Here is a 22864-nt window from a genome sequence, read left to right on the forward strand (position 1 = left end):
AAACCAACTTTTAAGTTTTAAAATGTATAAATTTGTAAGGTTGCATGATCTAGATAATGCAATGTAACGGGAAAAACTAAATATCTGGCAGAGGAAAGAGTACTTTTAAGCCTTTTTTTTTTTTTTATGGCTGTTAAAAATGGGATGAGACAGAGTCTTGGTGAAATTTGAGCTACAAACTAGCTAAGTGATAATTCAGACCTAATGTCCTCTCTTTGGCTTCAAATGATGAAATGTTGGCATTTGAATGTTTCATTCCTTAGCTTTAGCTTCTGTTAAGACCCTAACAAGGGAAATTGATATTTTAATGACTGAATGGGAGAAAGCTAAGAGTAAGTATTTATTAACTTAATTTAACCAATTTTATGTGTACACAAGAAAGCTCAGAAAACCTGATTTTAAATAAAAAGGGACTAAGGCATTTTCTAGAAAATATACACTTTAGCACTATTAGCTTCCCTTCTGTTTTATTTGCTTTCTTGGAATGAGCTGGTAGCCTGTTTAAAAAACAAAAACAACCCCCCCCAACTATTTTAAAAGGAGACAGAGACTGTACACATGACTACATTTTTTGATAAGGTACAAGGAATTATGCAAGCTCCAGTGCCTTTTTTTTTTTTGAGCACAAAATGTTACAAGTTCATCTTCTAGATGTTTCAAATTAAGCAGAATAGCCATTTTGACTTTAGTTTTGACCTGTGTTTTACAAGCTTCTCTGCAATAAATTTAAAAGGTGAAAATGTTCTCAGACTTCAAAACAGGGAAGAAATGTTCAATAGCTTGGCTAGCAATACTTGGCTAAGAGAGGAGTTGTTCAGTTTTACTGGACTTAGCAAGGGTAACCACGGCTACTGCACTGCTATGGTGACTTGTTGTCTAAACAGAAAATGTTTCTGCACTATATCAAAATGGGCCTGCATATGCACTAATTTTAGTGTGATTTTAGGGCATAACAAAATTGTCTTAATCATGAGTGCTATAAAGCAGTATTCCTAGGAATCTTTAATTGTAGTTAAATGGATATTGGTTTTTTTAGCTTGCATTTGACAACAGTTCTGTTGGTAAGAGCTTCCATCCATAAATAAAAGGTTAGATTTGTTTTCTAGGGTCCGCTGCCACTCAGTGTTGCTTCTTTTTTTTCTTCAACTTTATCATCTACTATCAAGGAGAAATAGCTCATGGTTACTAAACAACCGATACCGTTTCTTACTTTGCAAACTGGGATTATTCAGTGATGTAACCTTCTTTTTCAACCCCCAACTTCCAAAATTATACTTACAGCATTCTCATTTTTATTCTTTGCTTTTGTGAATGTAGAGATAGTAGCAACAAAGTTTTGCAGCTGACTTGCCTTTTTTTAATGGATTCCTTTCTCGAATACATTTGTTCAGCAGGTCACAACAAAGGATGCATTTCCTCTTATGGAGATGCAAAGCAAAATCATGATAAGCTTCTGTTTATCAAACAGTAAGATTTACCAGGAATTAGGCCTAAAGAAAACAAACAAAAATTTTGGAAACTGCTAAATTAGTAGTTAGTGGGAATACTAATTAAAGGATTTTATTCAGGGGCCTTCAAGGGAGGATGCTCAAGAATGCCAGCAAGAAAAAAATACGGTTTTTGAGGGTAGAATTTCAAAATCACTAATAAGTCTTTTACAAATATACTGTAAAAGAGTTTTAATTTTAAACCATCGTTCCCAACTGCTCCAGCTTCCTCTTGATAGCAGTAGTTCAACTGAATTATAATTCTGGAAACTTAGGAGGCATGCAAGTACATGCAGAATCTTACAGAACTTGATTAGCAATAACAAATAAATTTCCGACTGTACATTCAGTGAAATAGTTCTGTTTGGTCTCTCTTCAGTAACAGAAACAGTGAGGTTAAAATTTCAATTACATGCAGAAAGATCTCCAAAGTGATTTAAAGCCCCAGAGTTTGCTCAGCGACATTGGCACATCATGACTAAACTTGACATTGGTGCATTTCAGCCCTGCTAAAAAAAGGCAACGTAATTTTAATTTGAATTACTTGCTTAGAGCTGCTCAGTCCCCAGGAGCATCTGTGTTTTTCCTCAGTGGGACATGCATGTTCTATCAGCTATCTTCTACCAAGCGTCCTCTAGGATGAACGAAATGTTACAAGGCTCTGCAGTATCAGGAATGTGCAACAGCACTGGAGGTCCATGTCTCACATACCCAGAGTATCATTTGACACTGAATTAAGTAAAATTTTACTGCTTCTTCGAAACTTTTTTCCTCATTACTTTTTTGTTTGCATTATTCTGTAATTCTCCATTCAGCTTTCACCTTTTTTTATACTTTTATTCTGGTAGTGTCTTTTTTTTCTACACTCATACAAACTGATGTCTGTCGTCTTGTTCATTTACTTGCCTTCAGAAATGCTGCTTCAATATTGCTGTAATTCATAAATCTGTATTGAGCTCAACATTGAGTTCTTTGCAAGACTGGCTGCACTGGAGCCTTGTCCAATACTTAATATCCAGGTGCTTGTATCAAAGCATTTCGTTTTGGTCTTAGACCTGAGGCATCATCACGCCAGACATGCAGAAAAAACACAAAGCAACAGGTTGGCAGCTCTTGCAAGTTGTCATTCCCATTTTTGTTTTGTGTATGTGTGCATACATAGAGAGAAACAGATTAAAAAGACATTAAATTTAGATACAATACAGTCATAATCAGTAGTTTGTATATAATATTCCCAGCCCTGGGAATAAGGAAATTTTCAAAGCATTTTGTATGTATAACAACATTCTTGGAATCTTAAGCACAGGTAGCAGAAGCTGCAAGAAAACTTTCTTGTAGAATTTATATCTCATGGCCTTTATTTTACATTTAACGTACTGGAGTAATACAATTGTATGAAACAAGTTTTCAGAGCCTGTATTAATTCATATCCATACACAATCATTTATATCAGGATTCTATAACAGTTGCAACAGTATCGAATAGTAACAGTGATTACTCATGTTTCCTACTTTCCCCTACATTTCCTTGAACAACCAAAACCTACTATCTAGGTCTTCTGGTTGCAAAGATGCACTTTGTTCCTGCTTCATGCTGCCTTATTCAGACGGTAGGGTAAGATCTGCCAGTCTTGCCACAGTGAATCTAGGTGTGATTTAAGTTACTGTCTTTTCTAGCTCTCCGAAAGCCGTGGGTGAGGCTGGTGATTGCAGTTCTTATCAATGATTTGGGCTTACTAGGAATATCTACAGGAGCCTTCTTTACTTGCATACAAATGGAGAACGCTTAGTTTAAACCATGAATGAAGATGTGCTTAAATGAACCTATGCCAACTGGATAGGCGCGCTTAGATGATCTATTACAGTCCAAGCAGTACACATTTTTTCAATTTGATTGTTTATTTCTCAGATTTTTATTGTAAGGTATTTGTTTGATTACTCGGGAATGAAGTCAGATGCTTAAATAAGAGAGAGTCTCTATAAAACAATACAAAATGGAGACACAACTATCAATTGTTTTGAAAAAAACCATTTTTTAAAACCTGTGAATATTAAGAGTTGGAAAAAGCTATGGCCTTTAAAGATAAATATATTTGTGTTAAACTATTATAGGATTCTAATTGTTAAAGTATATGCAATCTGTTTGTTTCATTTGTTACAGATGCATTCCATACATCATGAAGTGTATCAATCCACCTTTTTTGTAACTTGCAGAAAGTCATACTGTATTTATAATGCTTGCTGTCTGAAAGTACATTCTGAGATTCTAATGTCCAAATTATTATTTCACTGACTCTTCTGAACTTTCATTACAACCACTACTTGGAGATGAGACACTCCAAATATAGAGATAGCAGGTATGTAAACATTCAGATCACCTTCAGCTCTACCACAACAGCAAAAATCTAGAAACACATCAAGAAAAGTGTCCTGCCTGTGCCAAAAATGAAAAAAGTAGCAATTTGGAGGCATGTTCCATTGCAAATCTTGGTGACAAGGTACTGTCTATAAAGGTAGTCTTCAAGACAGTGAGGCTGTTGCAAACCATGCCCTGATTTGTAGCAATAAATTTGCCATATTCTACCTCATATAACTACTACAGTGAAGTGTTTTGTTTGTTTTGTTTTGTTTTTTAATACTAGGAAATGTATTATATTGCACATCACTGGCTGATGGAATTCATAATCAGGTTTTTCTTCTCTGTAATATTTGCCTGACAGGAATGTAGTGTAGTAGTAGTGAATGATGTAATATTAAGTGCTTTCAAATTTTTTCACAAAACGTTACTAAAATGTTAGTGGGTTGGGGGGGGAGGGGTTTGGTTCCCCCCCCCCCCCCAGCCCCTTCACTTTCCCATGGATCCCTGAAATATTTCAAGTAGGCTGAATATCACAGGTGTTGTTACCCCAAATAGAGGAATTTCAACTCCTGTCCAACAGGAATCTCTGACTTCCCTCATTATCAGCTTTGCTGATAACTTACAACATTACAAAGACGCACATGAGCGTGCGCACATACAGAGGATCTACTGCACTGGGTAATGTGAGCCTGCATGTTGTCAGTATCTGTCTCTATGAAAATGACCCTGCAAAGAAAGCTAAGCCCATCCCTATTTCTATATATAAAACTGTTTGTTTAATTGGTGGACTTCACCAAGAATAAATAATGAGGTAATTCTTAAGATCATTCCCAGAACAGTCAGCTACAATTGTTTCTGCAAGTCAGAGGCATCTCCTCTCCTTGTTTTTGGAAATGGTTTCACTGCCTGAAGGTGAATAGCCTTTTGTCTAAATGCAATTTTAGGAACAGTACAGTATTTCAGGAGTGAAACATTCTGTACATAAGTGGGTTTTTGCAGTGTTTGTTTACTGACTGTTAAAATTCTTAAAAGCTTAAATCCTAAAGCAGGATTAATCGGATTGGAGATGAAGTTTCTTCCATGCAGAAAAGAAAAGGAAAAAAAAAAAAAACTTTCAGGTATTCTCATGGAAAACTACCATCAGATTTTTCCCAAGGTATTGTACAGATCTTGTTTACCTTGAGCAATGAGTTTAAATTAGGAACTTAACTAGAAATCTTATCTTGGAATAATTTAAGCAAAAAAAAAAAATGTATGCAGGTACAGTAACTCCTTTTCAACATTCTTTTATTTCTTTATTCTTTGGCTGTAATTTTGAAGGCTTGATAATAAAATATCTTTCCTTTCTGTTTCACTCCTATTATATTTTGCTGACATATCTGAAGTATACCTGGCTCTTCTATGTTTTAGGCTGTGCACTAACAAAACACATGAGATAAGTAGCAGCATATAAGTTCAGAGTCAAGTAATTCTACTGCACAGTAATGGGGTAAGCTTGCTCAAAACCTTAGTGTTTTGGTAATTTCTTATATGAATACTAATCCTCTAATATACTGATACCTTTAAGATGCAAATAATTTTTTTTTAATGACTACGGACATAAGTTGAACTCATGTAACTTGACCCATTTGTGACTGAAAGAATTCAACTTCTAGTCAAATACCAAAAAATCTCTGAAGAGTGCCTGTTTGCTAGATGATAAAATCAAGATATTAATTCTGTCATGCCCTTGGTGATGTATTTATTCTGTCTCACAGATGGGGAACCAGAAGAACTAGAGGCCAAGGCATACGCCCATCTGACAAAGAAAGTCTGTGATGAAGCCTGAAGTTGAAACTAGACACTGACTCGTATGTTGGCTTATACCTTAGAAGTCTATCTTTTGTATCCCTCCATATGGTTCTTTGCTTCTGAGATGCTGTTTTTTATTACTAATTTAAGGTAGAAATCTTAACTTCATTAAGTGTCCCGTGATACTTTTTGGACCAGTGTACACTGAAGAGTTTCACTTGACTGCTGGGGCTGATATGTCCATTCACCAAGCCTTGGCCACATGAAGAGGCATCCGCCCCCCCCCTGAATAGCTTTGGGAGCCAGTATGATATTTGTCCTATGGCACTGCTAATCCACTGATAAAAACTTTCTAGAAATTAGTCTCATTTTTCCTTCTTGGTAAAAGAGAGGAAAGACGGGGATTAAGCGGTAGAACGGAGTCGAGTTACAATTTTGCTTCTAGACTTCCACAGTTCAAGTCCTAGTTCAAAAAGTGAGTTTCAAACAGTACAGAGAAATTCAAGCTGGTGGGCAGGATCCAGCTCAGACCTAGAAAATCTGGATTTCTGAGCAACCGTAGTTAGCATAACCTTAACCATAAGCATACAGACAGCTTAAACTGGCCGATTCCAAAAGTACTGGGGCCAAATTTTTCGGTTATGACCTGTTTTTATTCATCTAAAATGCTGATGGGAACTTCATTTGCTATTGTGTGTTGAGAAATAATGAATAAATAGAAAGGAGTATGAGCACACAGGCTTGGCCTAGGGAGGAAGCGAGAATGTAACCATTATTTCAATTTTCAAATGCCCTGTTTCGTTATAAGGTACACTTTTAGTGCTGACATGGGGATTTTGGTATATGGTGCCTCATGCCCCCCATGCCTGTCCACCATGACTACTCACTTTTTTCTCTTCTTACTTTAACACTTTGTTTTAGCTCTTTGTATTTGAGAATACATAAAAACCTATACTTCCTGCACTAGCTATCTGTGAGGGTGTCTCATTTCACCTCACAAACTAGAATGTTTACTGGTAGCGACACCAGAGGTCAATCTCAGTCTAGTTGTTGCCACTCTGGAGGATCAATGGCAGTGTCCTTTTAGTGTACCATATCTGATAGCAATTCCACTTTTGTTGGAACGTGGCCCATGTTTACCAGTGTTCAGGTCAAGTTCAAGAGCCATGTTTTCTTTAGGAATTGATTCTGTATATGAGTTACTGTCAAATGATCATTCAGGAAGGTCTTCTAAGGCTGCTTGTGCATTCTGGAACTGCAAACTGGGGCTATTGTGTTGAAGTAGCCAGGTATAATCAGTATATTTAAGAAAACTAAAATGCTGAGAAACCAAGAAGTATGCTTGAACAAATTCATAAAAAATAACTAAACAATCTTAGTGGCAGTAACTGAGAATGAAATAATATTTTAAAGGAAAAGATAGGAGAAAATTGCAGAAGAGACGAAAAGTCATCACCATTATATCCTAGTATTCTGAAACTTTGTATTTCTGCTCAGGGAGTGAAACAACGCAGCTGACATCATATTTTAAATATTCAGATGTTAACTGAGAATAAACTTATTATAATACATACACATGAAGCAAAGCCCAACATCCTCACAAATTGTTTTTCTTTTAAAAATAAACATACACACACACACACACACACACACACACACACACACACACACACACACACACACAAAACTGCTGAGCCAGTTGCTCATTTTGGATTGAGCACATTTGTGAAAAATGTACAGCCATGAGGAAAAACTATGTAGCAAAGCTTTTGGAACATTTTTATTCACAGAACGTTTTGTTTCTGTATTTCTAAAAAAATCTCTTCATCCACTTAGGTTAACAGTTTCTGGTAACAATGGAAACCTGATTTTTGCAGAGCATAAATAGTACCTCCAGGTGTAGTCCACCTTTTCTTTCAATAACTAACTAGGATGTGGGAGAATTAATATATAAGCAGCCACAAAGATTTCATTATTTAGCAGTCATTAAAATGTGCCCTTTTAAGAGTCAAAAATGTTTCTCCAAATTCAGGCAAGCAATCTGTAAGCCAGACTTTTACTTGTAAAATAAGGCAAGAAAATAAATGCCAATAAGCAAGATTATTAGCAAATAAAATAAACACAAAATTAGATATTCAGGTGTTTATAAATTGGATCAACTTAGATTGTGGCTCTATTTCATTTTATAAGAATGTAATCTACCTAAGAAAAATTAGTATCCCTTATTATGCCCTTTGCACAGCTTGAAAAGGTTTAAAATTACTTCTATAAGCGTGCTTATTAACAGATATTTTGAAAGGTGGAGCGGATGTTAACTATCTGGGGAGAGCACAAAGATTGTTACTAACACTGAAAAATTTCCCATGGATAATACAAATTAATCTATTTGTATAAAAGTAATGTTTGAATTTTTAAGTCATTTCCAAACATATCATAATATACATCTCTGGGACTCACTGTACACACAGTATGTAATATCACTCTGCAGTATACTCATATGTCAGATTACTTGCTTGTCAAGACTACCTCAAATTTTATCATTACAAATCCAGCTTGGTTCCCAATAAGTACTATGCCAAGGATGTCTAGAATTCTCAAAAAGGGCCTGTCTGATATCCATGAGAAGAACATGATTTTCTTTTCCTCACTGAAAAAAGCACTTGGTCATCAATAGCTGACTAGATTATGTGCTTCTTGTCCATGTCTCCACACCACTTAAGGCTCAGAAAGTCTGTAAGGTACAAATTAATAGAGCCTGTGAATATATCACCTAGGCATCCACTTTTTTGGCTACTGTTAAGGAAGCAGTATCAGGCAAGTCAGATCTCTTGACCCTGTGCAGCATGGCTGTTCATAGGCACATTGATTATAATAGTCATAATCAGCATTTTCATAGCTCCGCTTTCATGTTCAATTTAAAAAAAAAAAAAAAAGGCAAAATATCTGTGCAGATTGAGCTTCTTTGTAACTACACTTCTTAGTAAAGTGTATAAATGCTCCCAATCTTCTGCCTCTGTAATATGTGATTATTATGCTAGTTATCAAAAAATATGAAAAACTGAGGGCACCTGTAGTATTTGAAGTAATTATGGATGGGCACTGGCATACACTGAGGGAGGTAATAACTTGTAGGGTTTGAAAAATAAAGCCTTGAAAAATGTTTTTATTAAGTAGTAAGAACAGCCAATGTATGACAATGGTCTTTTTAAATCTTTTAAAAATCTTTTGGAATATGTTGTCTTATTCAATCAATGGATTGAATAATTCATCCTGATGTTTTCCCTAGCTGTATATATCATCAAAACAGTATCCTTACTTTAGGGTGCCTTGCTTTAGGTCTAGAAACTCAGAAAAATGTAACTTCTAAAAACTCCCATACTACCTTGTGTCAAAACTACATTTTAAACCTGAAATTCACCACACTGAAAAGTGGAAACATCCCATCAAAGAGTTCTTGCAATCTGTCTGACAGGATTTCATCTGTGGTGGCACATTCCAGTTGAATATGAATGCAAATCGCATCTTTCTTAACTACTTATACAAATGGATTTTTCAGTTGGCTATGAGGTGCTTATGTTGCAATCCTAGCAAATTGATTAATGACGTGGTTGATATAAGCCTTGGTTCACACAGAAAGCATCTGCAGATAAATAAATGAACCACCACTTGCCAACTTAAAGTAATGCATTTATGCCTTCTATCCTGTGCATGCTGAATGATGTCAGTAACAGTGAATCAACTGGGAACTTTACAGCTCCCCAAATGCCACATTCTGAGAATAATTTGTTAGCAATATTTCTAAAAGAAGTTTTTCAACCTCGGATCCTAATAATTTCCTAGGAAAAATCAAACTTAGAAACAAAAGTAACCTTGTGCTTTTTGAAGACATGAAAAAAGGCATATGAAAACAAGCAGTTTGTTAGAGAACTAAGTGTGGGAAGAAGTTGTAGGAGGAGGTGGGGAAAGGGTTGGTGAATGGTGCTAGTTGGGACAGAAGTATGTGCTTAACGAAACATCCCTCTATAGAAACAGCATGGGTTTGTGGTCTCCTTCCTTCCTAGAATTCATCTGTGTCTTGGTGCATAAGGGTAAATATGCGTTATGTGCAGCATGACGGAACAGAGAACTGAAGAAGTCTTAGCTAGAGCTCTCCAGCTTCATCACAGCTACATCACCATGAGTACTGGTGATAATAGCTGAGTTACAGGACTGAACCAGTTGCATAGTTCTAATCCCAAGGAACAAGCAGACAAGGGGCCATGGAAAGGACTATGCTTAAAAAGTAGGATGAATATGAATAATTAATTTTCAGGGAGCGCAAAATGATGTGATCATCTTCAGATTTTCCCCGTTTGTTGCTAAGCAGCATTCTTTAGTCACTAAAGTTTTGACTTATAAAATGAACAGCAGCCTCCGCACGTTTTGCTATTTTTACATTTTAAACTCTTCTTTTGCCAAGCTTTCATTATAACTGTATTTCAAAATGCTCTATGACAAAGTAAGATGAGCACCAAGGTATTTGCATTCCTTGGGAAAAGGTCTAAGTTTTCACCTGGTAGAAGCAGACCACAGACTAGAGGCAATAAATTAGAAGAGCCTTCATCTCCTATGTACCAAAGTTAGTGCTTTCTGCCTCTCAGGCCTGAGCTTTACATGAGAAATTGAACTTGCATCATGGAAAAGGCAAGAATATCATACATTTCGTTTTGTGTACTGATCATCAGTTTGAATTTGCATAAACAAAATCTCAGAATTTTTCCCATGGTGGTGGTGAATTAGTTATATTAATTCTTTTGATTTCTATTAAGGCTGTTGTTCTAATGACCAGACACTCATCCTATGTTCTGGGCATTCTGACAAAAGCTAAAAGTAACCAACTACTTCTCTGACAAATTATTCATTATAAGAAAAGGGCTGACTGCCAGTGTTCCAAAACTAAATACCAAACATCCCCACTGAAAATACCCTCTCCTCAAATGCTTTGAGGCATGACCAGAAACTTCACAAATCTTGGTTCTTATAAGACCAAGAGATGCAACTGACAGAGTTCAGGATAAAGAATTGCCTGCTAATAACCCATGCTTAGCTCCCAAGTTTCTGCAATGTAAGTGCACTACATTGGTAACTTGGTTAAATAAAATGAGTAATTATTTTAAAGTGAGTGTTAATTACCAGTTCCACATCTTTGATAGTCACAAAATGAACAAATTGTGAAGTACAGTAACACTGATAACCCTGTGGAGTATGTGATCTAAAGCAAAAGATATCTTCCAAGTCAGGAAGACAGGGCTTAGAAAGACAAAGAAAGACATATTCAATAGTCACAGCAGCTCCACTTCTACAGTTGCACGGTACAGAGGCAAACAGCTTTTGCAAGGTCTGCTAAACAGGCACCAAGGTGGTGATACTTCTTGCTAGTTCCTCTACTGGATGCCAATAAATAAGAAGACTACAGTAGGTACTGTCATAAGGGCTTTTTATTTATCATTAGTGAGAAGACTGAATGCTGGAGTCCTCTGCCAAACCACAGCATCTATCTTCTGCTCTCTAGAAAAATGTTTTCCAAAGGGATATACAGAAAGCTTCCCAGGCTGCATCTGCTAACTGCAGCAGCCTTTCCAGCCACACAGGGAACATCTACTTACTTCTCAAACAACTTGATCCAGTGGCCCAAATCCACACATTAGTCTAATATCTTTTCATGCCCTTTCAGATGCACCAACAATCACGGAAGCAGCAGTTCTATCTAGCCCCACCTTCTAGCTAATGATTCCTACTTTGAGCAACTGCATTGTTCTACCGCTGTTAAGGGCATTGCTGTTTAGGGAAAAGAGTGCTGCCTATGAAGTATTATTTTTGTTTCATAGAAATTAACATAGTATGTAAAACCTCTTACAAGCATCTTTACCAACCTGGGCATTTATATTTACCTACTTTCTGAGCATGGGTGTGGATAACGACAGGGTGAGGATATGTTGCAAGCCATTTTTTTGCTGTAAGGAGAGCCAGTAGTGCCTTTCTCCCTCTTTCTTGGTATACCTGGAGGAAAGAGAAGCAGAGGAGAGAGTATGAGACTATTATTTTCTTTATCTTTGTTCATCTCTTTTCCCCTCCAGCTGCTAAGTAAAAGGACAGGAAGCAGGCAACAAAAACTGCAGCCTATGGGTAGGCAGGCAGGCACCTGTTGCCAACTCAGTCTCATCCCTGCAAGCTTCAAATTTCTGCAAAACTGCAGGACTGCTGCTGAGACGTGAAAGAACAGCAGTTTCTGGCATGATTCCTATTGCTGAAAGGATGAAGCAGACAAGAACACAGGTAAGAGGCAGCAGGTATGGAATACTCACATGTTCAGGGGTGGGACTGCATCTACACAAGAGGGAAAATGGGCAGAAAGGCCTAAAGTAGGGAAAAGCATACTGATACTGGTACCCCACAGGAAGAAATAATCAAAAAAGGGATGCTATGAATAGGATTTAAGGAGAGAAAAAATGGAAAGATTTGGATAAACTGTATATTCAGACTATACGTACAGCTGGTAGATTGTAGCTAATCATTTTTGTTGAGCAGTACTTGACTCCTGCTTTATTCCACTGCTTTTTAAGAGATAACATGTAACATCTCATTTACACTATAAATCAAAAACTCAGTTTAAAAAAATAGAAGAAATAATTGCGTGTGGGAATAATTCAAAGAATGTGTGTACAGCTTCCACTCCCATACCATTAAAAAGTTATGAGGCACCTTAGTTATAATTGATGGTTATGACTGCTTTTTAATTAAAATACTATTATAATGACATGTGGATCACTATCACTGTTAAAGGCATAACAATTGCAGTCCTCAGTAATTTTTTTTAGATAAGAAAAGGTTTAAGAACAGTGTTCTAGTTGTATTTCTTTCCACTCTTTACATTGAATTTCAAAAGTTTGTGAATACTTGCAGTTTTTCAGAATCAAAAATATTTAATGAAGTCTCTCCTTTATGTTTATTGGTTGGTTTGTTTGCTCTTTAATCTGGGAAAAGTAAAAACAACTAGATAAGTTATGAAGCTTTTAACCTTTAATATCATTAACATTCAACCATCCAACACAAATGAAAATATAGGATTTAAACACCGTTAACAAAGTATCTATTTCTTATGACAGACTAGTCAAACTTCAGTGCAAGGCCTTCTATTTCAAAGTAATATAAATAACTTTGCTTTGTTAGTGCTAAAACCTAATGTAGTAACAGCCAATGTATGATTATGAATTATAATTTTTGTCTTAAATGTAACTATGTGTGACATTGTTTTCTTTTATGAGAATCTATATAAGAAATCATTATGAGAATATTGGCTTTTATTTTTTTCATTGAACCTGGGGCACAGCAAAAGTCACAGATTCCTCTCACTAACGAGTAATTGTTGAACAGTTTTAATGCATCTGTTGGCCATTTCTTTTTCTTCCTTCAGAAAACGGCACTTAAGATCATTCACAAAGTCATTGATGAAACCTAGCCGTACTGCATTCAATAAGGTCAGCATGACTAAAGTTGGCAACGGAGACTAAAACTGCAAGATCACTGCTTCTGGACATCGAGACCCCTTTTTATCATCACTGGGCTAAAATCACTGTAAGCTTCTCTAGAGAATACAATAAAATTATGGCAGAGATAAGGTCAGCTTACTGTTTCTGTAACATGGCTCTCTGAAATTAAAAAACTGTTTGCCAAAACAGTTTATCTAGTTTTTCTTCTATTTTAACCAGTTATCTGGTGGAAGATTTTTGTATTTTTTTGGTTTTGTTCTTAACTATTATGCTTTGATCTAAAGATAAATTTCTCTTTCAACTTCCTTAGCATAACGAAGATAAGAACGGCTCCTGTGTTTTCAACTAGAAGTCCCTCTAGACCAGCATCCTGTCCCCAAAAGGGGCCAAAATGGGAAACCTTATAAAAATGTTCCTATCTTTTGTTTCCTATTCAACGTTACCAGTTGTTCATCTGTGAGACAACCATCCCGTTTTAACTATACTTCCACTGTATATGAGCCTTTGTCACAAGGCTCATACACTGTATCAACAAGTCAGCTTATCCACTAATTGTTCAAAATAACTAAAAAAGACTTGAGGCAGGACTTCTCTCTATGATTTCCCTGCTGACTCTTCTAAACTATGTTATGTTTGTTTATTTATTTATATACTAATTTTATTTTTATTACATTTCTATCTTGTTCCCCAGACAGTAGTCACAGTTACTGGTTTCTTTTCTCTGGATTTCCCTTGCCACATACACCAACTCTTACTTCTCAGGCCTGATTTAACTGACTCCAAGGCCAATTTAAGCAAGAGTTCACACACCACAGTTAATAATTTGGCAATGTCATATTTGACTTCCTTTTGCTATTTTATTTTCTAGTCTTGCTCAATGCACCAATATGTTCTAAAACCTTTTCTACTGACAATTCAAATTGAGACTGTTCTTTAAACTCACTTTTTTCTCACATAGAGAAAAGTTCTAGGACCTTTTTAAGTTCCTCTGTAAGGAACATAAATGTTAAGTTGACCTTTTTTTTTTTTTTTTCTCCCTATGGCCTTATTTTCCTTAAGGTCGTCTTGTCCACCTTGATCCTCCATCAGCTCTCCAAATTCTGTAACAAGTTTCATGTTTTTTACATTTGTACTAATTTTTATCTTTAGTCCTTGTTCATGTACCTAGTGATTATTAATCTCTGAACCCATTTCCCTGGAATACAAACATTACCAATTATGTGGCACAGAAGAATTTTTATTATGCACATAGTTAGACATCTTTCCTAGAAATGTGCTTTAGTATTCATTGATTAGCGGTTACCAATGTGAAAATATAAATTTCTTTGCAATTTTCTTTGCAATCTTTGTAGAAAGAACTCTCTCTCACTTTTACAGCGCGTAGCATGTTTTGTTATTCCTATCTTGATCTAAGGCCTTTTAAGTACTACTGGACGACAATAATTACCATTTATATACCAAGAGTAGCCATAGTAAACCAGTTCTCATTCTATTTTTGAAATAACTTGCTCAATTGTAAGCCAACTGCGCTACCATTCTGTAACTCCTAAAGTTACAAGCCAAAACTGTGATATTTACTCAATAAATTCTGCCAGGAAATGAAATATCCCACAAAAAGTGTGTAGTTGCCATTATTTAGTTTGGAAGCCAAGGCTAATGACTGCATTTATTTTTCTGCAGGTAGTGCAAATCTTGGAGGACATAGCCTGCCTAGAATGATGAAAGAGCACAGATGATACATATTTGCAAAGGCTAAGATACTTCTGCTTGAAGACGTAGCCAAAGAAATGGGCACTTATCTCTTTGGAAAGCAAAAATAAGGTAACAATGTCTGCAATTTTACTAGAAATTTTTTTCTATACCTTCCTTTTCTCTTTGGACGTGATCAAAATTCGCTAAAAGTACATCATTTCTGCAATCATTGCCTGTATTTGAATTTCTCTTAGGCTTTAATGTTAATTGTTCTTTTGTAGACTGTGGGTACTCCATGGATATGTTTGAAAAACTGGAATTAGTTTGTGACAAAAATATGTGGAGCAGTGGAGAATCATTATAAAATGCTCTTCTGATTTGATGGATTTTAATAATGTTTAATGAAACCCTTTAATAGGGTTAATCATTTAATAACAAACACTCATGTTGAGCCAAAATCCCAAACCCTATGTACTAACTGGAACCTGAGCAGAGAAGAAACAAAGCAAATGGCTCACTGGTATTCTTGGGTAATGGCAGAAATACTCTGAAATGCTTAATTTCTGCAGAAATTGATGTTATGGCTATGAATATATGATTTTCAGTGCTTCAGTGAGGGGATATTTTCCAGATGTTCTAGAGCAGTATTTAACGAATTCTTAACAGCTTCTTTAAGATATTCTTTATATCTTTAAATAAAAATACAATTTTCTTACTGTTTGTTATGTTTAATATATAAATCAATATAACATTTCTATTTGTACAGAAGTGTAACTGTATGATACAGTTCATCTGAGTAAGCGCTAATTGTGGTTGGCAAGGTAACCCACGAATAAAAGCTCATCTCTGAAGCTGAAAAAATTGGGCTATGTTTTAAACAAAGTACCTCAGTTATTTGTGTTAGAACATACAGACTTGAAGTGCTTTCTTCATTACGAATGAACCTCACAATGCCTGAAGATTAGGATTTAAAAAAAAAAAAAAACCCTTACTTGAAAATGTACACTAACATTTTTAAAAATTCTTCATTAGAGTTCACAGGGAACATGGCACTTTTAAGTGTTGTAAATGAATCTCCTCCCCAGAAATGCTAGAGTGATTCTTTTGTATAGTTACCAAATACTTATATATCCAAAGCAGAAAAATAGATAGGAGCAGCTGCAGAACACAGGCACTCTAAGACAATGCCTTTTTAAAAACAACAGTAGCAAGTTATTATTGATAACTCGTCAATCACTTACACTGGTTATTACATTAATAGCAGTCAAACTCCACGCTCATATGCAGCTGCATATACAGGCAAGAGTAACAGCAAGACACTGTTAAATAATATCTCTTGACAATTGAACATGCATCTTCTCTTGATCGATCTATGTGCAGACATGTTGGTCTAGCAGACCTGTTGTAAAACTACTTTTTTCTGTTATGCTTGGGGAAAGAACTGCTTGAAAGCTTTTGGAAAAAATTCAAATGACTGTGAGCTGTCAGATGTTATGTAAGATTTTTACAGCTACTACATCTCAGACAAGTATGCTGTTCAGTTCACTATACTGGCCTGTATTTGATATGACTTTGAAATGTGTAAAAAATACCCAAAACTATACGGGTAGGTTAGATAATTTTTGTGCCAATTTAAAATTAATTACAGAATACTTTTAATGTATGCTTTAAGTAATGAATTGTCTTTAATGCATAATAAATCTGAACACTATGTGTTAAATTTCTAGACCAAGCAAATTCCTTAAGTAATGCTTGTACTAGGCCTGAAAAGCATCTATAGTATCTGAATACTTTCAAAAATTTTTTTGTATTTGTCATTAAATAAACAATCCTTTCCTAAAATGTAGAGCTTACAACTGCATGACAAAATACTTATTTTTTATAAACCACAACAAATATTCAGATTTGTACATTAAAATGAATTTTAAAATATTTATACTGTACCACTGGTCTGCTTTTCTCTTTTAGCAGTTTATAACAACAGGAGATTAGTTTGGAAGCAGCAGAGGGAAAGTTAGGTCCATATTTTTGGACAACAGCATTACTCTATCGGTTAAAATCATTTTACCTCTGTTTGTTAAGCTTAGTTTTATTGTAAGTAACGGAATACGAAGTTTATTGTTATTCTTGGAGGCAAAGAGTGGGTTCTGAGGCTGAACTTCTCTGTAACGAGAAGGAAGTGTTGTATATGTTCACGCCCAAGACAGGAAAGGTGGTGCTGAAAAGACAAGAGCTATTGTGTTGAGTTGGACAATTTCCATGTAGTGATTTTACAGGAGAAACTGTTTCAAAGTAGTTATAGTAGTTATTTGCTTCTTTAAATGCATCTTCCTTTTCATGCACTGGCTAGTATCACTGTATTTTGTTTAAAAAAGCCCAAATACCCTCAGAAGATGAGTATCAGCTGTGTTTGATGCCAACCTTTAAACCCACCTTTTTCTCTGATACTTTCTTTTTCAGGGTGTTGGTACTCAGATGTCCGGTAACATGAACCATGTCTGTACCATTCTAATCAGTTAATTGATGATGCTTTAGTATATGCGGCAGTTGAAATAACTTCAGTCTTTTAGAATAATCTAAAGTGCGTTGTGACATTAAAAAGATTTCACAGCTCATAGGTTAAGTACAAAGTATCTGTCAGGCTACTGAGACTAACCTATATTGTTCACTTTTATCTAATGCTTTCCCAATGGTTGTTTCCTCATATTCTCTACAAAACACTTAGTATAGATGTAATCTGCATTTCTGCAATAATTATGTAGACATTGGTATTTTCCTTCTTATTTACATGATAGAGTTATGAATAAAATGTTACTGGCTGTGTGGGATCATAGCTAATTCTTTTTTTCTCAGTTTGAAATGTATTGAGTCCTTTGGCTAGCTTAAAGGAAAAAAAGGTGAAGAGGCAGACTGAACTTTGTGTAACCTCTCCCTAGCAAAGGGATTTCTTGTGTTTTCAGGAAAACAGAAAATAAGGCATTCTTCATAATGGAAGCCATTCCAGTAAGATTAATAAAGCAAATACTCCTGTCATTCAGTGTACTTAAAGAAGAAAAAAAGTCATAACCTAATTTCTTTGGCTATTTATCTCTCTTCTCATCTTCAGTGCCTTACATACCCAAAATTGCTGCTACTACAACTTAAAATTATACTTTTTTTTTTTTTTACTCAGTTACTTCAGGTTTTCTATACACTGTTGAACTTGTAGATGGGGATGTTTTGTTTAGTCATTAGTTTTCTTGGAATTCCCAAGACCAAGTATTTACTCAACATATTTAAAAATTTAAGATTCTATATGAGAGGGCAGCAGCAAAGATTTAGTAATTTTGAAGGACAATATACAGATAAAGTATATAGATACAGATAAAGTATATAGATATAGTATATATATACCTATAGTATAGGTAAAGTCTACCATTACTTATTGGAACGGTGCATTAGAAAGGAAGGGATGAAACAAAGACAATTATATTTTCAAGCAGGAACCAAATAGAGTTTAGCTCTTAGTAGCAACATCAGGTTCTAAGTGGTCACTTGGATGATTTGATGAATCCTCCTTGATTTGTCCTTAAAAACTGAACGTAAAAACAGAGGTGTTAGTTGAATCCCTGGTTTATGTTAAAACACAGATAATTAGCCAATATTGCTGAATAAGGATCAGTTTGTAAATGTCTTCAATTAACTCTTACAAACTTCTGACCACGTTAAAGGCATTTTTCAATGGAAAAAGGCCTTGAACTAAAGATATTCCAATAGTTGTCTATTGCAAAGGGTTTTTTAATTGCATCAGTCTTACCTACTTCCTTGTTAGGGATATCTCTATTGCCTTTTCTGCTGCTTTTGTCAATAGCAATAGCTTTTAGGTCTGCTGCAATAATTTGTCCTGAATTTGGTATATCGATTACACCATTTTTCTCAGTTTGAGTACATGATATTTGGACATCTATTGAATTAATAAGTTTATCATTTTGCCTTAGCCTCAGAAGCTTTAGGACCTTCTTCAAAGAATGTAATGGCAAAGCATCAACTGATTTAAACTGGTGCAGAATTGAGATCTTAATCTCTGCACCATTATACAACTTTGTTGCATTTTCTTAGAAATCTGAAGTTTCAGATCTAGAATGATTGTATTCAATTTCACCTTAACTGTTTTGTAATTCTAATTTGATTTATTAAATGCTACACATGAAGTATTTATTTGTAGCTGTTTGCATCACTGATTTTAACAGTAGGCTCACCTCTGAACTATTTTATTCAATGGATGACAGAAGTAAATCATTAAAAACTATGAGATCTTTACGCAGCTTGTTGCTGAGTTTCCAGGTCATTGCTATTTCTAGTTTATTTCTGAAATTGGATAAAATCCACATAGCTAGTTGTAATTTAGAGGAATATGAAAAATATGTATCCCCTTTGAAGAGCCAAACCAAATAATAATCCCTTTCAACACCCCAAAACAATTCAAAGAAGTAATTCTTTAATTCTTTGTAGGCAAATGCTTTGACATTTAATGAAGTATATCCCAGTGCTGTTTAACATTTTAAAATTATAAGAAACTAAAAATTGGCTTTTTCGTTCACGTGCACGTTCTCTTTGCCTGCCGTATCGCTGTTGAGTAAATGCACCGAAAAGCATTTTGGAGCAGAGGAACCATCTTCTATTTTGTAACCAAGTAGCATAAGCAGGTTGCGGTCTCCTAGCAAGCTCCTTGATAACTAGCAACTTGCAAATAATAAATAAAGCCGTATTCGTGCATTCCACCCAGTGGCAGCTCCGTTTTTAAACTGCGAATCAAAAAGAGCACGGAGCAAGAACAAAACTGCACAGCCACGGGCCGGCCGCCGTCTGCTGCTGACACGGGACCGGCGCGGCGGCGCCGCGCTGCCCCCACGTTAGCAGGGCCCTCGCTGCGGCGGGCAGCGCAGCGCAGCGCAGCGCAGCGCAACGCGCGCGCCCCTTCACGTGCCGCTGGCAGCGTGAACACGTAATTTCCCTACCGCACGTTTTCAGGTGTGCAGCAGCAGCGATCCGAGGTCTAAGATTCCCCCCGCCTCCCCCCCCCATCGCTGTGATGTGCCATCAGGCTCGGTCGCCTCGGACAGCCCCAGCCCGGGCGGAGGAGCGGGCACACGAGCTCCGAGGGGCGCCTCAGGGAGCGCCCCGAGCACAGGCGCCGCCGGAGCTGCTCTACTCACCCCGCCGCGGAGACGGGGCCAGCTGGGCCGGGCCCTGAGGGGAACCGCCGCCGCCGCGGGCGTTTCCGCGGCGCCCCCTGGCGCCCTGAGGCGGGACGGGGCAAACGGCCGGCGGGGGACCGCCAGTGCCCGGATGCAGGAGCCGGAGCCCGGGCCCCGCCCCCGCCCCTTCCCGCCTCCTCGCCCGCCGCCTCCCACATGTGCTCGGCGGCCGCAGCGTGCCGGCGCGCGCGCTCGCGGCCTCCCCGCCCCCGCCCGCCGGCCAACCGCCGGGGCGCGCGCCCGAGGGCGGTCCCGGCCGCAGAGCTCGCGAGAGGACATGTCCGCGGCGGCGGCGGGCGAGGGTGAGTGAGTGAGCGAGCGAGCGAGTGAGGGGGCAGAGGCGGGTGCCGCCGCTCGGCCGCGCTCCGCCGCGCGGGGTCCGCGGGGCAGCGCGCGTCACGTGACGGGCGCGGCGGCGGCGGCGGCGGGATGGCAGCGGGGCCGCGCGGCAGGCCGGGGCCCAGCCCGGGCCGGGGTCGAGTCGAGTCGGACACCGGCCGCGGCTGAGGAGGGGCCGGAGGGCAGCGGGGAGCCGGCTGCTGCCCTCTGGCCCCTGGGTGGGCTGTGGCACAGCCTCGCGCGGCGGTGCCCGCCCGCCCGCGTGAGGCAGCGCCGCCAGAGCCATCTTACAGAGGCTGCGGCGGGCGGGAGCCGCCTCGGCGCCGTGGCCGCGCGCCAGCGGCGGGGCCGGTCCGCGCTCCGGCGGCTCGCGCCTGCCAGGCCGCTCCGCGGGGCCGCCCCGCTGCCAGCGGCCGGCCGGCCGGCGCCCGCTGCGCTGCGGCCGCGCTGCCCTCGGCCGTCGCGGCGCTGACAGGGCTCCGCTGCCGCCCCGCGCGGAAGCCAGCGCGGGCAGAGGGAGCCCCGAGCGCGGGGCCCGGCCTTAGAAACGCGTGGAGGGGAAGGGGAGCTTTTCCTTGGCTAGAGCCCCCAGCCCGAGAGCTTTGGCCTTGTTGGTCGCCCGAGTCGTGTAGCTACAGCGTAAGTGCACTCCCCCGTGGAAAGACTAGTCGCTCTTGTTTCAGGGGGGTGTTAACAGACTTGGTTCGCTGCTCGGGGCGTACACACGTTTTAGGGAAGCTGGCGCTTGGTTGAAGCAGTGTTGCACATAAAACGCAAAGTGCGTCTTACACATCTGTGCTAACAGATTTTGATCTTAAATGCATAACATCAGTTAACATTTGTGGAAGAGTGACGTCCTCCAGAACGGAAGGAGCAGTGCAAAGTGCTGTGCTACCATATGTTCCCTGTGTGCTAATAAACTAAATATGTAAGCGGCATAACAGCAAATATGACTTTTTTTTTTAATTGGCCTCTATGAGATCTCGCCGTATGCAGCACAGAAAACAGCGTCTGTGGGCTGTATCACTGCAGTTGTGACTGCGTGCTGCTATGACTTCAGTGACTGACTGCAGCAGGGAACATAGCTGACAGAAAAATACAGATTTAAAATTAACAATTTGTTTAATCAAGGAAATATCAAAATAATCTTTTCGTTTATATTCTACAGGCAGTACACTAGACTGTCATAACTTTACTGTCAATATGTCTAAGACATATACATATGCCTAAAAAACTTAGGCTAACATTAGTCACCCTTAAAAAACAACAAAAAACTTGCTGTGAATACAGAATGTTCTTAAGTTCATGTTTATGTGAAGGTGACTGCAGTTCTTCCCGACACTATATCTTTGCCTTTATGATGGAAAAATGCCCAGGTTTGGAATTAATTGGTGTTTTAGAGAGCTCAGCAAAGGTATAGCTGGCATTTCATGAAGTTATTTCCATAATGTTTGACATTTAAACCAGGTCCTCTCTGAAGTTTTCTCTCTTATATAATTAGTTTGGGCTAATTATTTTGTGGTATAACTTAGGTTTAAAATTTGACTGTGTCAGTGCTAATCACAGCAGTTATTAATGAAAGAAAAACATACGGAAGTTGAGAATCCTTAGTACCTTATTGGAAGTGTACAGCATCTTTCAACAATTGAGCTGTGTTTGGAGAAGTGTAGGAAACGGGGCTTAATGATGTATGTGAACTTTTAGGAGCAGTCGTACAGTAACAAGAAAATCACATTAATATTTAATAATTTTAATTTGTGGAATTCTATTGAATGAGTTAATTAAAAAACCTTTAGAGGTTAGTACACGAGTACTCAGTCAAATTCAATGCTTATGTGCTTAAAATAGTTGATAAATTGGAGCCCTTGCTTGTCAGCCTAGAAATCAACATATAATTGATGAAATTATTACGGATTAATATGATGTTGGATAGGAACTATCCTTGGTGTTTTTTAAGCCAATAATTAGATTACTGAATAAATAATTATTGGGAGGTAGGGCAGAAATGCCTTTTATTGTAGACCCTTTCTTTCTTTAATTCTTTTCAGTGTTTGCCTTTTGTAACCTCGTTCTTTTGTATGTATTTTTTCTTTAATATTCTAATTTTTAATCTCTTTCACTGTTATCTATAGAAACCATAACATCCATTTCAGTCTTTAGGCATGCAAACATTTAAAAGAAGAAAAACCTTAGCTATCAAGGCTCTTCCTCAGAAAAACAACAACTTTGTGTGCTTGGCTTATATGTGGGACCTTTTAGACAGATGATTATGGGATCAAAGCCAAAACTAGAAAACCTTTCTAATATTGTATGAAGTGTCATTTATTAAATGCTAACTTTAAAAATTTTTGAAACTTGTCTAAGTTTAGTACACAGTGCATTTCCAATGGCATAATTATATGTTTGTTGTGTGTGTATGTATATATAGACA

The 22864-nt window shown here is 38.1% G+C and overlaps 1 protein-coding gene and 2 long non-coding RNA genes across 8 annotated transcripts in view; 2 read left to right on the top strand and 1 right to left on the bottom strand.

The window, feature by feature from the left end:
• Positions 1–20215, bottom strand: part of LOC138061100 (uncharacterized) — a 32590-nt gene extending 12375 nt beyond the window's left edge. Inside the window, exons 1-2 of the long non-coding RNA XR_011134745.1 lie at positions 20053–20215; positions 11571–11675 (exon numbers count right to left, since the gene is read on the bottom strand). This is a non-coding gene — a long non-coding RNA (uncharacterized lncRNA). The remainder of the gene's footprint in view (positions 1–11570; positions 11676–20052) is intronic.
• On the top strand, positions 3777–5689 carry LOC138061102 (uncharacterized). Its single transcript, XR_011134747.1, has 3 exons — positions 3777–3843; positions 5256–5334; positions 5603–5689. It is a non-coding gene; the product is annotated as an uncharacterized lncRNA (long non-coding RNA).
• MRTFB (myocardin related transcription factor B) overlaps positions 11811–22864 on the top strand; it is a 110729-nt gene continuing 99675 nt past the window's right edge. For 4 of the 6 annotated variants that reach the window (XM_068908814.1, XM_068908816.1, XM_068908815.1 and 1 more), the window contains exon 1: positions 20294–20396. The gene's annotated coding sequence lies outside the window, so the exon portion shown is untranslated. Of the gene's footprint in view, positions 11952–13089; positions 13251–14845; positions 14987–20293; positions 20397–21011; positions 21073–22864 lie in introns of those variants that run through there. The other 2 variants (XM_009683467.2, XM_009683471.2) reach the window with 2 other exon arrangements.

This window comes from Struthio camelus, chromosome 15 (genome assembly GCF_040807025.1).
Source record: "Struthio camelus isolate bStrCam1 chromosome 15, bStrCam1.hap1, whole genome shotgun sequence".
Taxonomy (NCBI): Eukaryota; Metazoa; Chordata; class Aves; order Struthioniformes; family Struthionidae; genus Struthio; species Struthio camelus.